Below are 16517 nucleotides of genomic sequence, written 5' to 3'. Positions count from 1 at the left end.
GTAAGGCTGGTGCCTGGTTGAGATTCATTGGGAGAGTCCTTAGAAAATGTAGTCCATCAACAAAGGAGGTGGCTTACAAAACACTCGTTCGACCTATACTTGAGTATTGCTCATCAGTGTGGGATCCATATCAGGTCGGGTTGACAGACGAGATAGAGAAGATCTGAAGAAGAGCGGCGCGTTTCGTCACAGGGTGATAGCGTTACGGAGATGTTTAGCAAACTCAAGTGGCTGACTCTGCAAGAGAGGCGCTCTGCATCGCGGTGTAGCTTGCTGCCCAGGTTTCGAGAGGGTGCGTTTCTAGATGAGGTATCGAATATATTGCTTCCCCCTACTTATACCTCCCGAGGAGATCACGAATGTAAAATTAGAGAGATTCGAGCGTGCACGGAGGCTTTCCGGCAGTCGTTCTTCCCGCGAACCGTACGCGACTGGAACAGGAAAGAGAGGTAATGACAGTGGCACGTAAAGTGCCCACCGCCACACACAGTTGGGTGGCTTGCGGAGTATAAATGAAGATGTAGATGTTGACGAAAGAAAATACAAAATTTGTCAGAGCAGAAATCCGTTTTTTGGTGCTAAATCTCGTAGTTGTTTTAAAGACAGCGAGTGGACAGCATCCTATTCTTGTTGTAGTTGTAAGCACTTCATAGGCGCCCTCATCGCAGTGGAAAGCGTCATCACTAGATGCTATTTTTTCAAAATGGTCGTTGTCTCTAGGCACTTCCTCCTACCGTAGTGGTCTTGGTGCAGTTATTTCATCGTCTGTCAATATTTTATAGCTACGCCCATCATTGTGACATTAGAACCATCCTTGAACATTTTCATGATCACATTCTTCTAATCTTTAAGATTCTTTAATTGACCCAGCCAGTTGAGATACAAACTGGCTACTCGTTGGGTCGTCAGGTGTTGTGATAGAATCGTCTGAAGAGAGGAGCTCATCGCAAGACTTTGTTAGCTCGGAGTCCATGTCAGTAGCCGAAGCTTCATCTGTCGTATGCACAGCGTTCTTCTAGTCAGTTACTTTGTACACTTACTCAACTGTTTGTTTATATTCTTCCATGATCAGTACCATACGCTGCAATGCCTTTCTCTAATAACGCTTGAAGCTTTCAAGACCGTCGTGGTACATTGGTTGGAGTACCGGAGTAATATTAGGAGGAAAAAGCAACTTCAAAACTTCCGTTTGCACTTTCAAGTTGAAGAATGTCTTGGGGAGTTAACAATCAACAGCAAAATATTTACAGAAATATCAGTTTCAGGCTGATGCTTTTTGAGTTCAGAGATAAGTTCAGTGTCGTACCATTCTGCAAAACTTATTGTTTCTATCCGTGACTTCTTTTGGTTGTTGCAGGTAACTAACAATTTTTATTCTCTTAAAGCGTCGCGGAATTGTAGACTCCTTTTGGATTATCAAATGCAGCCAGTGTGTTTCAGTGTTTCAGTTTACCGACTGTAATGCTTTCGGCTCACCGATATTTCGGTTGGTCGGTACTCGGATAATCGATGCTCTACTGTACATTACTTATAATGTAATAACTAACTGTACAAAGGTGCCAAGTATCATGTCTGTGCAATTTGAGACATTACAATAAAAAGATGCAATGTGATTAGGACCAATACACGCCACAAAGTCTACGTGTAGTGATGCTTGTGAACCAGATGGGTGGAGGTCATTCCCCGTGACTGGCACCTGAGAAATGTTCAGTGTGCCCTTCACTTGTCTGTCAGTTTTTCTTTCTGGTGTGTGCTGATTAAGATAATGTCATTTTTCTTTATGAATTATTAGAAAGAAAGACACGATATCTTGTCGCTGGCGATAGCTTTCTCTCTCATGACTCTGATATTGTCTTGCAGCGAGAAGGAATACCGCCAGGAAAAGCATTTATACTGATCGACTTGTCTAAAATGGAGGTGGACTCTGCCGGTGCGAGTGGCCGAGCGGTTCTAGGCGCTACAGTCTGGAACTGCGCGACCGCTACGGTCGCAGGTTCGAGTCCTGCCTCGGGCATGGATGTGTGTGATGTCCTTAGGTTAGTTAGGTTTAAGTAGTTCTAAGTTCTAGGGGACTGATGACCTCAGAGCCATTTGAACCATTTTTTGAGGTGGAGTCTAAAGTTGTTAAACCACTTAATGTAATCCATATAGACGGTAATTTTGTTCAATTTCGAGTTTTGGCTGGTGAGATATGCAAAGAATAATAACATTTCCATACCTCCCACTGTCGTTTACGATTCATTGGATTTTTTTGGTGCAGTAGTCAAACAATCGCATAGACAGACAGAGACTGGTAGTAAGAGAAGCGTACTCAAGAGAGAAAAACTTGTAAGATATATGAGATTCGCAACCTTGGATGTTTGTTCCTCACTGAAGTTACGCAAACAATAAAAAGGATTTGATTGCCATGATTCCGTATTTGTACACGAAGAAACAATTAATTTCACTCATAGACCAATGGAAAATAATTTGGACATATCACACACTACAGTATATGGGACAATTTGCACCTTTTAATATTCGGCTTCTTCTCAGCACTGTGGCATTCCTTACGTAACTTATCTCCATCAGGAGTAGTGATGTAAATTTTGTCTCCCACCTGACGATGATGGTATAATGAATAAATGAAATTCTTGTGACTCACGGAGAAAGTAATAGTTTCGTCTGACTTTATAAATAAACCGGTAATATAACGTAATTGTAAAATAAATTGTGAAAACACTAAAGTAATTACATATGATGTTTTTATTGTTACGACTGTAGGTAAATTTGGCACTCTTCATCTTTATACTACAAGGTATCTAATAGCATCTAATGCTAATGAACAATCATCTTTTATGCTGCAGTGTTAGTAGTATAGTGTACCAGGAGATAAAAGAGACCATAAGAACCTCTAGGGAATATGTAGACTTAGCCTACGCGATGCTACAGGAATTCCCCACCGTGAACGGACACAGAACAACGTGAAACAGAGAGCGACCTTCGGAACTACACCGTGTAATCTTACCCTCCCACACATCACCATTAAAGTTCTCATTATTTACACAAATTTTTGAAAATTACGAGAGGAGTAAGATTACAAAAGAAGAACTTTTTACTTATCTTGATTATCTCGTTGTTGTTGTCGATGACTTAAAAGTCTTGTCGAGGAGTACTTTGTTGCAGCTGAAAATTTCGATTTCTTAGGTTCGTGATGACAAAATAACTGTTGAAGAGTTGCCTGTTGCTATGAATATCTTATTTTACACCATTCTTCTAAATCACATTGACTTTACAATTTCTACGTTCAAAAAACCAATAATTACATTGTTGTTGACAAGTTTAGAAAAATACGTGTGTTTCCATCAGAGGCATGCCCACCGCTACTTACATTATGCGCTACTCACATTATTTCCAAGAGTTTACAAAGCAAAAGAGTTTACAAAACTAAAGATGAATCATCTCTAAAATATATCAATGTTTTATAAATTAATCCAGAAATGAATTTAATAATTAGTGTTAGATTGTGCAATTAATAACATGAATTTTAAGAATGTCACAGATTTTGTAATTTCAAATATTTTTAAAAGAAGAGTAACAGATTAATTTATTTTTTATACATTTTAGTCTGAAATATAATACGTCGTATACAAAATCATATGAATACTTTTAATGAAACAGCTGACATACTTTTAACCTATGCGATATTCGAGATTATACATGGTATCGGTTATCTCTATAAAAAAAAAGGTAATGTTAGAGGAGGATGATTCATTACAACTGCCTGACAAAAAAGTCAAACATCCAGAAGGGAGGATGAAATGAAATGAAACATCACTGGTTGAAAGGGTATTTGCTGTTATATCAGTGATTACAAAATCGATCCAAATTTAAAAAGAACTTGGCAGTATGAGCCCACATATCAGTATGACGCAGCAACCTCTCTGGCCTGGAAGCAACACCGATTCCTTTTGGAAGGCTGTCATAAAAGAAGATGTATCCTGTCTCGAGGCAAATTGTTGTACCTGGTCCTTGATATTCTGGCGCTGGACAGAGTTCACGTCACAGCCGGTCCCACACCTGTCCTATTGGAGACAGATCTAGAGATCTTACTGGCCACGGGAGTACCTGGAGCAACCAGCTCACAGATACACGTGCCATGTGTTGACGAACATCGTCTTGTTGAAAAATGGCACCACGGTACTTTCGAATGAGTCGTAACACACGAGGACGCAGGGTGTTGGTGACGCACCGATGTGCCATTGTGTCCTCAGACTCCTCTCAGTCACTACTGGTCGTGACCTGATGTCATTTCCGATGGCTCTACACACCGTGACGCCAGGAGTAACAAATCTGTGCCTCTAAAAAAAAAACAAGAGTTGGAACTCGCTACAGGTCGCCACCATGACTGACGATGGTCATGCGGGATAGCGCACAGCCGCGATTCATCGCCGAGTACAATGTGGCGCCATTCGTGAGCACTCGAAGATTCCCAATCACGGCACCACTCCAAATGCAGACTTTTCTGTTGTGATTTTAACGATAATGGTAGCCGACGCATGGGACGGTAATTCCCTGCTGCTAGTCTCCTACCAATGGTGCGGGGTGACACACGATGTTGTTCTCGGATAACAGGCCCAGTTGTGAAGGGTTTACAGTGTGCTCGGTGCACAAGCGGCGATCCTCTTGTGATGGTCAGATGAGGTCGACCGGAACCTTGACGAGAAGTATGGCTGTTCTCAGGTTCCCATGCAGTCCAACTTGCGGCATATGTCACATCCGAATGCCCCACAGTTCAGGATCTTATACGATTTAACCAGCTGGCCATGTGGAGACCCAAACTGAGGCTCTTTTTGCACTCTGTCAGCTGCTGATTTCGCTGTCTCATGAGAGTACGCCGCATCTCCATGTCCTTCATAGCGATCACACTGCTGTTGAATATGATCACTTTCCTCATGTACCATACTAGGCGTGGAAACAACACTAAACATGAAAAAACACTAATTCGCTTTTGGTGGCCATTCTGTCTGTGACAGAGAACTGAATCTTTTTTCATTTACATTGACAATCGACCATGTCTTCTGGGTGCTTCCCCCCCCCCTTTTTTTTTTTTTTTTTTTTTTTTTTTTGTAGACAGAGTATGCAGTGTGATGACAAGAGGCACGATTTCCCATGTATGCTGACATAACAAATAGAAGAATATCCGTCACCAATAGAAAGGCATGGGACATTTTTCATAACACTGAGTACTAGTTCTGTGTACTTCTCCCTATACATCCCCGAATGCGATTAGCAATCCCAAAGAATCCGAAACGACTGAGGACGGGCAGTGGTAAGTCTACTACTCTCGCATTGGCCAGGAGAAGGTTTCCAATAATTTACTGTCCATTTTCAGGTTTTCCGTGGCGTTCCTTAGTAACTTTAGGAGCATGTGTGAATAGTTTGCTGAAGTAGATTAGGGCCAATCCCTTTCCCCATCTTTGTTCGATTCGAGCTATCCCTCATATCTTATCGTCCCGTTGTACACAGTTCATTAAAATAGGCGCTTCCTTCCTTCCTTCCTGAGTAGTCCAAGGTGATTGCAGTCTTTCCAAACTTGTCTCTCTAAAACGTCACATGAATATCACATGGTAGCCATATCCTGCGAATCAGCGAAATCACTACATGCGTGCGATGTGCTTAAGTCTGTGTCGCAGAAGCTTTGGGTCTCTATTTGGATGAGCGTTGTCCATCAAAATAAAGTAAAGGCTCATCGCGCCATAGAAATATCGATCACATGTCCACACTATCAGTCTCATCACCGTTCCCTTCTGATAGGCACTGCTGCAAAGATGTGCATACAGTGGCCCTCCGTGAACGAACGTCGTATCTACGCAGGTCATAACGCCACGTTCAGAATAATTCTCACGTCCCTATATAGAGGGCACGGAAACGCATTCTCGTTTTCTCCGCCGGCCGGTGTGGCCGAGCGGTTCTAGGCGCTTCAGTCTGGAACCGCGCGACCGCTACGGTCGCAGGTTCGAATCCTGCCTCGGGCATGGAGGTGTGTGATGTCCTTAGGTTAGTTAGGTTTAAGTAGTTCTAAGTTCTGATGACCTCAGATGTTAAGTCCCATAGTGCTCAGAGCCATTTGAACCATGAAACTTCCTGGCAGATTAAAACTGTGTGCCGAACTGATACTCGAACTCGGGACCTTTGCCTTTCGCTGGCAAGTACTCTACCATCTGAGCTACCCAAGCTTGGGTAACTCAGATGGTAGAGAACCTGCCTGCGAAAGGCAAAGGTCCCGAGTTCGAGTCTCGGTCTGGCACACAGTTTTAATCTGCCAGGAAGTTTCGTATGCGCACACTCCGTTGCAGAGTAGAAATCTCATTCAAGATATCTAAACATGTTTGCCACACTGTCAGGAACATTTTGACACGTACAATGCAGCATATCTTCCTGGATGGGCACTGTACATTCTACTTCAGAGACACGAAGAATGTACTGTGTGCCATGGACAAATGCCACGGATCCGTTCCTGTTCATGTTATACATTATAGTCTAAGCGGATAATATTAATAAAAATTGCAGATATTTGACATATTATGCCGTTATCTAAGAGGAAGCATTGTCCTACGAACACTGCAGAAATAACCAGTCATGTCTTGATAAAATATCACCGACGTGCAAAGGTAGGAAATTAGCTTTTAATGTAGCGATGTATGAAGCTGAGGACTAAACTAAAGGAAAGGCTGCAGCAGCCTTATGCTACATATGGATGACTCGTAATTCGAATCAGTAATCTGATATCAAAACTCTGAGTAAAATTTACATGAAAATATGAAACAGCAAGGCCATCAAAGATTAAACTTCGTGAAAAGTAGGTAATCGGATTCGGTATAATGGTAGGGTACTGAAAATAGAAATGCAGATTGCTTATAGATCACTTGTGCGACATTCAATGGAATACCATACAAGTGTATCGAGTCCATTACAAGTGAGAGTAACAGAGATAATCTATAAAATGCAAAGAAGTATTATATTGATACAGAACAGCGTTCATATCCTGTTTAGCCACTCTGATTTAATTTTCCTAAAACATGGTAAGCCGTTGCTAGGATGGTTGTTTCTTCCTCCCCATACTTGTCCAATTAAGGTCTCTAATGCCTTCAACGTCTGCGACCCTTTACAGTCGACCGTTTCTTCCGTTTTTCTCTAGTGATAGCTTTCTCGATGAGTCTCGAGTCCCACTTGCCTTGACACACTGTAACAACAAAGTATGCGTGCCATCCGAAGAAACAGCCGAATCGAGCGAAGCGGCACTCATATGTCAGATTTTGTGGTCTCTCCATAACACTGCAGAGGGCTTCTGAAATACGAACATGCTGACTGCTCCATCATTCTCGTTAAAACTGAGATAGTGCAATCAAAGTTGTATATAATTCAAATATTCTGCGCAATGTATGAACTAACTCAGGGTTGGGTTTATTAGTAACGTTCTACAAGTCGATTTTCACCTAGCTGCTATAATTTAGCTTAGCTTACTTACACATCAAGATGTAAATTTGCATATGACTGAAACCATACGTTTCATTATAGTATGGATGCACAGCACGTTGGCTGAAGATAAGACGACTTAATAATAACACTGTAGAAGAGCTGTTAGCTTCACAACGGAAATATGAGGAGAAACATTCATTTATTTCGATTGTGACCAGGTGAACAATCCAGAGACACTACATCTTTATGGCACACGAGTTTACTTAGTTCTCGCGATAAGGCACCTAAAGAGCAATTAACGTTTCTTTGCAGTACATTTTTTTTTATTCAAACCCTGCTTACGACGACTCAGCAGGAACAGTCATTAACGTCAGGTCGTGACGAGCAGAAACTGTGATGATATAGAGCTATATTAAACTTGAATGCCTCATGCAACGTGTTGCACTATTAGTAGGTACATACGCACTCGGATTACCATTCAGCGACCCACATTACGCATACGACATGGGAATGTACACAATCGAGATTTAGGTGCTTAAATTATGCAAATGATTCGTTTCATTGCACGGCAGTTAGAGGGCATGCGTGGGGTAGTACCGCACGAATTTGCATCTCACTAACCAGAACACGTCTTTACGTGGAATATCATAACTGCAATATGTTCCTTCACGCATATTAGCACTTGCTGTGTGGGATACTAGAATACTACTCGGACATATTGTATCTTCTCTTGAATTAAATGAATTTCGCAACATGTTACAAGTCTCATTTAGCGTAACCCAACGGTGCAACTTCCGAGGCTGGACTCCTCTGAATCCGATAACTTTCTGCTTTTGTGATGAATCGTTTTGGACAAAATACGAGGGAGTGATGAAAAGTAATGCCTTCGAATTTTTAATGTGAAAATTCAATTTTTCAAATAAAACACACGTCATTAACAGTCTACATTTTTCTTCTTCATGGCTACATATGTACTTCCCAACATAGTCCCCTTCCACACACATTTCTCCCAAAGAGTTACCATTTTGTTGATACCGTCACTGTAGAATGTTCGACTTTCTTGAGGGAGCCATAAACTCACCTATACTTGCACCGCTTCATCAGTATCAAAGTGGATCCCTCGAAAGTGTTGTTTAAGCATTGGAAACAGATGAAAACTGGATGGTACCAAGTCGGGATTGTATGGAGGACGATCGAAGACAGTGAATTCAGAGCGTCGGATTGTCACAGAGGTCGCAGCGCTCGTCTGTGATCTGACATAGTCATGCTGAAGGGCCGGCCGCGAGCGGTTCTAAGCGTTTCAGTCCGGAACCACGCGACTGCTCCGGTCGCAGGTTCGAATCCTGCCTCGGGCATGGATGTGTGTGATGTACTTAGGTTAGTTAGGTTTAAGTAGTTCTAAGTCTAGGGGGCTGATGACCTCAGATGTTAAGTCCCATAGTGCTCAGAGACATTTTAACCATGCTGAAGGAGAGGTTGCTGCATGTGCGGAATAACTCTACACACTGCCATGTCACACGCTGCTATTTGAAGCCGTCTTGCGACAGAGGGCTGAAAATGTGTAGACATGAAGAATAAAGATGTAAAATGATAATAACGTTTTATTATTTAAAAAACTTTAAGAGTTTTAACATAAAAAAATTCGGAGGTACTACATTACAGCACGCCCTAAAACACCGGTGTTGTACCAATAATCAAAGGGAAATATTTTCTTGAAAGCTCATGATGAGCTTATAAAATAGACCAAATCTCATACTGATAGATTTAAAAGATTTGTACCAGTTTCCGAGCCAGGAAATGGAACATCACCCGCCATTTCATTCTACGTTTTAGACTTTCTTTGTAGTTTCATCAGTCTGACGATTAAAAGACGAATAAAAGCTTCCTTTAGTATCAATTCTATTTTATTGTGGGCGCACTGATTTTATCTTAAGATCCTGCTTGCAGTCATAATATTGGATTTTGGTCATTTCCTCGTTTTTCCCGGAAATATTCAACATTACTACATTAAAACTTTGAACATAACTGCAAAGGTTTAGTGACGGTGTCAGAATTACACTACTGGAATTGGAAAAAAGAACACATTGACACCGGTGTGTCAGACCCACCATACTTGCTCCGGACACTGCGAGAGGGCTGTACAAGCAATGATCACACGCACGGCACAGCGGACACACCAGGAACCGCGGTGTTGGCCGTCGAATGGCGCTAGCTGCGCAGCATTTGTGCACCGCCGCCGTCAGAGTCAGCCAGTTTGCCGTGGCATACGGAGCTCCATCGCAGTCTTTAACACTGGTAGCATGCCGCGACAGCGTGGACGTGAACCGTATGTGCAGCTGACGGACTTTGAGCGAGGGCGTATAGTGGGCATGCGGGAGGCCGGGTGGACGTACCCCCGAATTGCTCAACACGTGGGGCGTGAGGTCTCCACAGTACATCGATGTTGTCGCCAGTGGTCGGCGGAAGGTGCACGTGCCCGTCGACCTGGGACCGGACCGCAGCGACGCACGGATGCACGCCAAGACCGTAGGATCCTACGCAGTGCCGTAGGGGACCGCACCGCCACTTCCCAGCAAATTAGGGACACTGTTGCTCCTGGGGTATCGGCGAGGACCATTCGTAACCGTCTCCATGAAGCTGGGCTACGGTCCCGCACACCGTTAGGCCGTCTTCCGCTCACGCCTCAACATCGTGCAGCCCGCCTCCAGTGGTGTCGCGACAGGCGTGAATGGAGGGACGAATGGAGATGTGTCGTCTTCAGCGATGAGAGTTGCTTCTGCCTTGGTGCCAATGATGGTCGTATGCGTGTTTGGCGCCGTGCAGGTGAGCGCCACAATCAGGACTGCATACGACCGAGACACACAGTGCCAACACCCGGCAATATGGTGTGGGGAGCGATCTCCTACACTGGCCGTACACCTCTGGTGATCGTCGAGGGGACACTGAATAGTGCACGATACATCCAAACCGTCATAGAACCCATCGTTCTACCATTCCTAGACCGGCAAGGGAACTTGCTGTTCCAACAGGACAATGCACGTCCGCATGTATCCCGTGCCACCCAACGTGCTCTAGAAGGTGTAAGTCAACTACCCTGGCCAGCAAGATCTCCGGATCTGTCCCCCATTGAGCATGTTTGGAACTGGATGAAGCGTCGTCTCACGCGGTCTGCACGTCCAGCACGAACGCTGGTCCAACTGAGGCGCCAGGTGGAAATGGCATGGTACGCCGTTCCACAGGACTACATCCAGCATCTCTACGATCGTCTCCATGGGAGAATAGCAGCCTGCATTGCTGCGAAAGGTGGATATACACTGTACTAGTGCCGACATTGTGCATGCTCTGTTGCCTGTGTCTATGTGCCTGTGGTTCTGTCAGTGTGATGTATCTGACCCCAGGAATGTGTCAATAAAGTTTCCCCTTCCTGGGACAATGAATTCACGGTGTTCTTATTTCAATTTCCAGCAGTGTATATTGTAACAAATAAACCCTCGGTCACAATTGTTAAGTCAAAATTGACCTGGTTTCGACGCTACTATGAGCATCTTCTTTAGAATTAGACTAACTGTACTAAAACATTAGGTATATAGTGCATTAATAAAATTAAAGTTTGTACTGACTCGAAACGATGCAGTACTTACAAGTCCGGCCGAGATCTTTTTTAATATGTGGCTTGTAAGTACTGCATCGTTTCGAGTCAGTACAAACTTTAATTTTATTAATGTACTATATACCTAATGTTTTAGTACAGTTAGTCTAATTCTGAAGACGACGCTCATAGTAGCGTCGAAACCAGGTCAATTCTGACTTAACATTTGTGACCGAGAGTCTATTTGTTACAATATAATTACTACATTATTCACATCCCTTTAAAAGATACTTCGGGAGTCTTCAAAGCTTCCCATTGCAGTCTCTCAATCGCTGGACGTCGTCTTTCGTATTCCGGTGTGAATGACTAACGGCCTTGGCAAAAGAAGTGTGACATTTGCGTTCTTATGAACCCATATGACAATGGATTAAAACAAAACTTTCTGTCTAGACACGTTCTTCTTCTCTCGAAATGCGCCGTCCAGTAGGGATTCCCTTACCATCGTGTAAAACTAAGCTGGGGCGTTACTCGTACCATGGATCAGGGTGTCACGGGAGAGATCGTCAACCACTACAACTGTTTCGCGTCCCAGTACCAAACACTTTCAGTACGAGACGTCGTCCTTCTTTCCTACTGTCGTTGATGGGCTTGCCGCTCCTTTCCAGCTTACGAGTCAAATTTGACAAAGAACAGCCTCTCAAGCTTTATCTGTAATATGACCGGCAATTAAGTACTTAATTCATCATGGTCACGTTCAAGGGGCTTCAAGAAGTGACGAATGTTGTGCGATGCTAAGATTATTTGCGCAACAAGAGTGGAATATTGCCAGAAGAGAAAATTTGTCCTGGGCTTCGTGCAGACATAGTTCTGCTGCAGTGCGGTTAACAAGTGCTTCACAGTACTGGAGAGTAATAACTCCGCAACTGGAAACGTGCTCCGGAGATGAAATACGTAGGACAGTACGATTCCTGTGGAGATAACATCTAAATTTCGGACAGATTCACCGTGAAGTTCTGAAAGTGTATGGACTAAATATAGTGTCGAGTCCAGCCACAGTGACCAAGCTCACACACACGTGAGTGATGCTGGTCGGGAAGGAAGGCTATCAACATCGACTACAGATTTCCCGACGATGAGGACGTTCCCATGGCAGTTGACGAATAGTTCCGTGACCAATGACTATTTCCAGCGTCGGGATAACTGAACGATCGTTAGAACGTTCCGACCGTTGTTAACAGACACTTAGTGACTGTGTTGAGAAATAATGTCATGCATCTGTGTCACGCCGGCCGCGGTGGTCTCGCGGTTCTAGGCGCGCAGTCCGGAACCGTGCGACTGCTACGGTCGCAGGTTCGAATCCTGCCTCGGGCATGGATGTGTGTGATGTCCTTAGGTTAGTTAGGTTTATGTAGTTCTAAGTTCTAGGGGACTAATGACCACAGCAGTTGAGTTCCATAGTGCTCAGAGCCATTTGAACCATCTGTGTCACTTGGAACTGTAGTGCAGCATTCAATAAAAGTATTTAGCCAGCCGTAAAAAGATGTCCTCTCGTAGTTAATGTTGATTGTGGGTAAATTAAAAACGATAATAGGAAAGACTAACAATTTTTCACCCTCGTAAAGTAATTATATGAAACTAGTTTCTTAACATCAACATTCCTGTGGAGTTACAGAGCCTCTCCATATATCAGAAGCACTTACGGTTTAACATTGCTGAAGAAGTTTTAGATTCATGAACTTTGGAGACAAGCAACTCAAAGTCCTAACATAACATCAGTCCCGGAGAAATCACGAGTCCACTAACAAAAATTTATCTGTGCTCTACAACATCAGCGTCTGGGTAACTGCAGAATGTAGAACTTCAGGACTCGTACATAGTGTATGTCCTTTATCCTCTATGGAATGACTTATTTTGCATGTGATTCATGGAGATACTGCTAACCTTCGGCACCAGAGGAAGTTAGTTACGTAAAATTGACTGGCATCATCAAGTTCCATGCTTCGGAGTCATATATCCAAAGGTCGATAAAAATCTTCCCGGCTTGACAAAAAGAAAACAAGGTTTGAAAAAAACTGTTTTATTATTTTTATTTATTACTATATTTTGAAAATCAACAAGTTTAGTAAAATCAATTCCAAGCATTTTAATATCACAGTCAAATAAGATTTGTAAAACTGTGCAAAATAAGTTCCTGTCCCCACGTCAACCTCATCACTTGAATGTGAATTTCATCCACCCATTAATTTCGTCAGGTTCCGAGACAAGATGTTATCACGGGGCATGAAATCCAGAGAATGTGGACGATGCTGAAGCATTTCTGAGCGGAGGGCACACGGTTTTTCAGAAACGATTCGAGACTTGTGTGGGGGCTATTTTTCGAGATTTTAAGTACTTTTCCCACAAGTTTTCACTCGTGATTGTTAATACCATAAACAAGTAAGAAACTCACAGCTCTGAAACCTAACTGAAAAGTGAGTACCATAAACAAGTAAGAAACTCACAGCTCTGAAACCTAACTAAAAAGTTATTGTTTCCAAAGTTTAAAATACTTTGACCTTATTCGAGCCATATCTGTCTTAGGCCTATATTCTTTCCACAGTAATAAAAAAAAAACATAGTTTTGTCCAGTGTCTATCCTCTACACAGCACTAACAAATTCAGTGGTGACCGATATGTAATTAGCTGAGGTTACTTTTCGTCCCGTACGCAAAAATGGCTCACTTTTTTTGTAAACTGTATAAAGTATGGTAATATTTGAGTGGTGACAGCTGATAGCTGTTATCGCATTTTTATTATTAGCAGCTGAACTCTGGTCAGTTTATTGATGGTTATTCTACAGGTAGTGTACAAATGACTATATAGAAGTTGTAAGAATACAATCTTAACTATACTGACTCACTATGCTCTTGTCATGAACCTGCTTCAACATGTGGGAAAAGTTTTTCTAAAGTTTCTTGAAGTGTATAAAACCATGTAAATGTATCGTGATTTAAATGTGTTTCTCCTACGAGTCGAGAATGTGAAACGGAGTAGCTAGTTTCAGCCTTCCATAAAAATCCAACTTAGTAGACGGGCAGAATAAGGGAAGCTACTAACTCGGATTTTTCTCATTTTCCTATAATGTTACCAATCATATCCCTCTGTTTGATCTAGCGGAACATTTGCCTAGTCCAGGCGGCCTGAAGCAGCCTTATAGAACTGCAGTTTCTAAGAAGCTTTTCCTCTGATTCATGCTACTTATTGTCTTGAGTAAGTGCGACTGCTTCGCAAATCGAGCGTAATTTGATATAGATAATTTACTGCAGTAAGAATGGTAAAGTAGGTAAACTGGTTAAGTGAGAGCCTTTCTATCGATGACTTGTGTAGGAACGGTTCTATAAAGCATACTGTCAAATATCTCTAAAACATTTGTTCGTTAATACTATAGTTAGGTTAAATGTACAGCCGTGTCAAATTAACCCCTTAATACCTGAATAAATATCTCGATGAAAGATAAAGATCAAAAATCGTGGTGCTTTAGAGGTACGCGAAACACTGAGGAGAACGCACCACTTGTCAGAGGCGTTGGAACTATCATGCAGAATCAGCACCTACCGGCACTACTGCTCAAAAACAGGTAACCTTCCAGTTATTAAAATTACATGCCCGAGCGAATCTGAATCGCGGCCTTCTATTGGTATCTCATGGAATGTTGAAAGCTTTAACTTGCCACTAGTTTCCTCTCCATCTTCCCAAAGTAGACAAAAGGTCTCTCTCTATTTTGAGCAGCTAGCAACTCTAGGTACCTCAAATGAGCTTGTCACAAATCTCCACCGGCATACATTCCGCTACAGGGTAAGGCAGAGTGTTCTACACTTTTAACAATTTCGCCTCTAGCGTACAATACAGTTGTTAAAATAATTTCTTATTCTCCATTTTCAATGACAGTATTCACTTTATGTGTGCGGCAGTCTTTTTCTGAAACTACAAAAATTACACAGAAAGAGAAAGATTTCTCCAAATGTGAAAAGTTGTTTCAAGGTACAACATGGTCGTGTACTTAAAAACAACAGTTCTTGCCAGATTTAAAATTGTTGCAAACGAGAAAATCTTCACAATACTGTATCTTATAGTACATGTGTTACATTATTAATCAGTGGGACATATTATCAACAACGAGCTACAAATTAAAAACAGTTTGAAATGGAAGCTACTGGCATCAAATATAAAGTTCAATTTTCAAGGGAGGTAAAATTGTCAAGATATTAAGGAAAGTAATTTTATTTGGAAATCACCATATGTTACATGGTACAAGACCTTCAGTTTCGAAGTACAAGAAGATGCATAACTTACGAATTATGCCTTAACCGTTCATACGCTATTTAATTACAGGATTTCAGTCTCCATTAAACTCAGTAACCAAAGAATTAAAGATATCCTCCTCACAGCTTTGATGTATTATACACCACTTAAATATGCAGAACTCTTAATATTTACCAACCCTGCAGGAAATGCATGAAACTGCTTCCCCTTTCTACTCACTAAAAGTTCTATAATAATTTCTAGTTGATTGACAGGAAATCTGTGGTGTGCAGCTAATCAGGAAGAGTCTAATACTGGGGAATAGAGTTTACTCTGTTGTTGTGAGCGCAAGGTGTTTAACGAAGTCCTAAGTTTATAATCGTAAAACGTTGAAGTAGTTACTGGGAAACGAAGCTGGGATCTCCGCAACAGTAAATAGTAACGCTGACCACGATACTGCGGAAATAATGTATCCTATTTCCTTTTCTGTCCTTCTGTCTCATATTCTGGGCGTTATTTCAGGGACCTGTGAGTTCCACCTGTCCAAAATTTATCTACGAAGTGTTGGTTACCTACCAGTGGGTTTTACAATGTCATGTTGTGTGGGCGTGGTTTATGGTGGACATGGGAAACGGAAAAATATGGAAGCCTATTATTTTCGACAAGCACCAAGAGGGCCGCCGAAAGTAAGGTTTAAACCTGGTAACCGAGTAGTTAAAGGAGAAAGACAGAAGAAAGTGAGAAGGACTTGATCAAAGTAGTCTGACTTTGGACTTCATCATCAGTCGATCATTTCATCATCTACATCTGAATTTTAACAAAGATTCCGTCTCCCTCCCTCCTCAGCCCCCCCCTCTCTCTCTCTCTCTCTCTCTCTCTCTCTCTCTCTCTCTCTCTCTCTCTTTCTGTGATAGCGAGAGGGAACAACTTTATTAAAATTGATATGTAGATGATGAAAGTAAATGGACAGACGAGGAAGTGAAAAAGATTCCTTTCAATAACAGCAATAACAACGTTGTATAGTAGCATTTTACAATAAATTTTCATCGATAACAAAGGTAAGCAACGTGCTGCATGTTGGCTTTCGTCTTAAGAACTATGGCCGATATTTGTGTCATGATTTTCCTGTTGTTTGTAGAGTAGCTGCCATTGTCAGAAATTCGCCCTCCATTGCTTGTCGTGGACT

At 42.2% G+C, this 16517-nt stretch overlaps 1 protein-coding gene across 1 annotated transcript in view; it reads left to right on the top strand.

Moving 5' to 3' along the window:
- Positions 1–16517, top strand: part of LOC126297925 (motor neuron and pancreas homeobox protein 1-like) — a 255001-nt gene that overhangs the window by 195136 nt on the left and 43348 nt on the right. The window lies entirely within an intron of this gene.

The sequence above is a fragment of the Schistocerca gregaria genome, chromosome X (genome assembly GCF_023897955.1).
Source record: "Schistocerca gregaria isolate iqSchGreg1 chromosome X, iqSchGreg1.2, whole genome shotgun sequence".
In the NCBI taxonomy this organism is placed as follows: Eukaryota; Metazoa; Arthropoda; class Insecta; order Orthoptera; family Acrididae; genus Schistocerca; species Schistocerca gregaria.
Note: the sequence above shows the minus strand (reverse complement) of the source record. Positions and strands in the feature narration are given on the sequence as shown.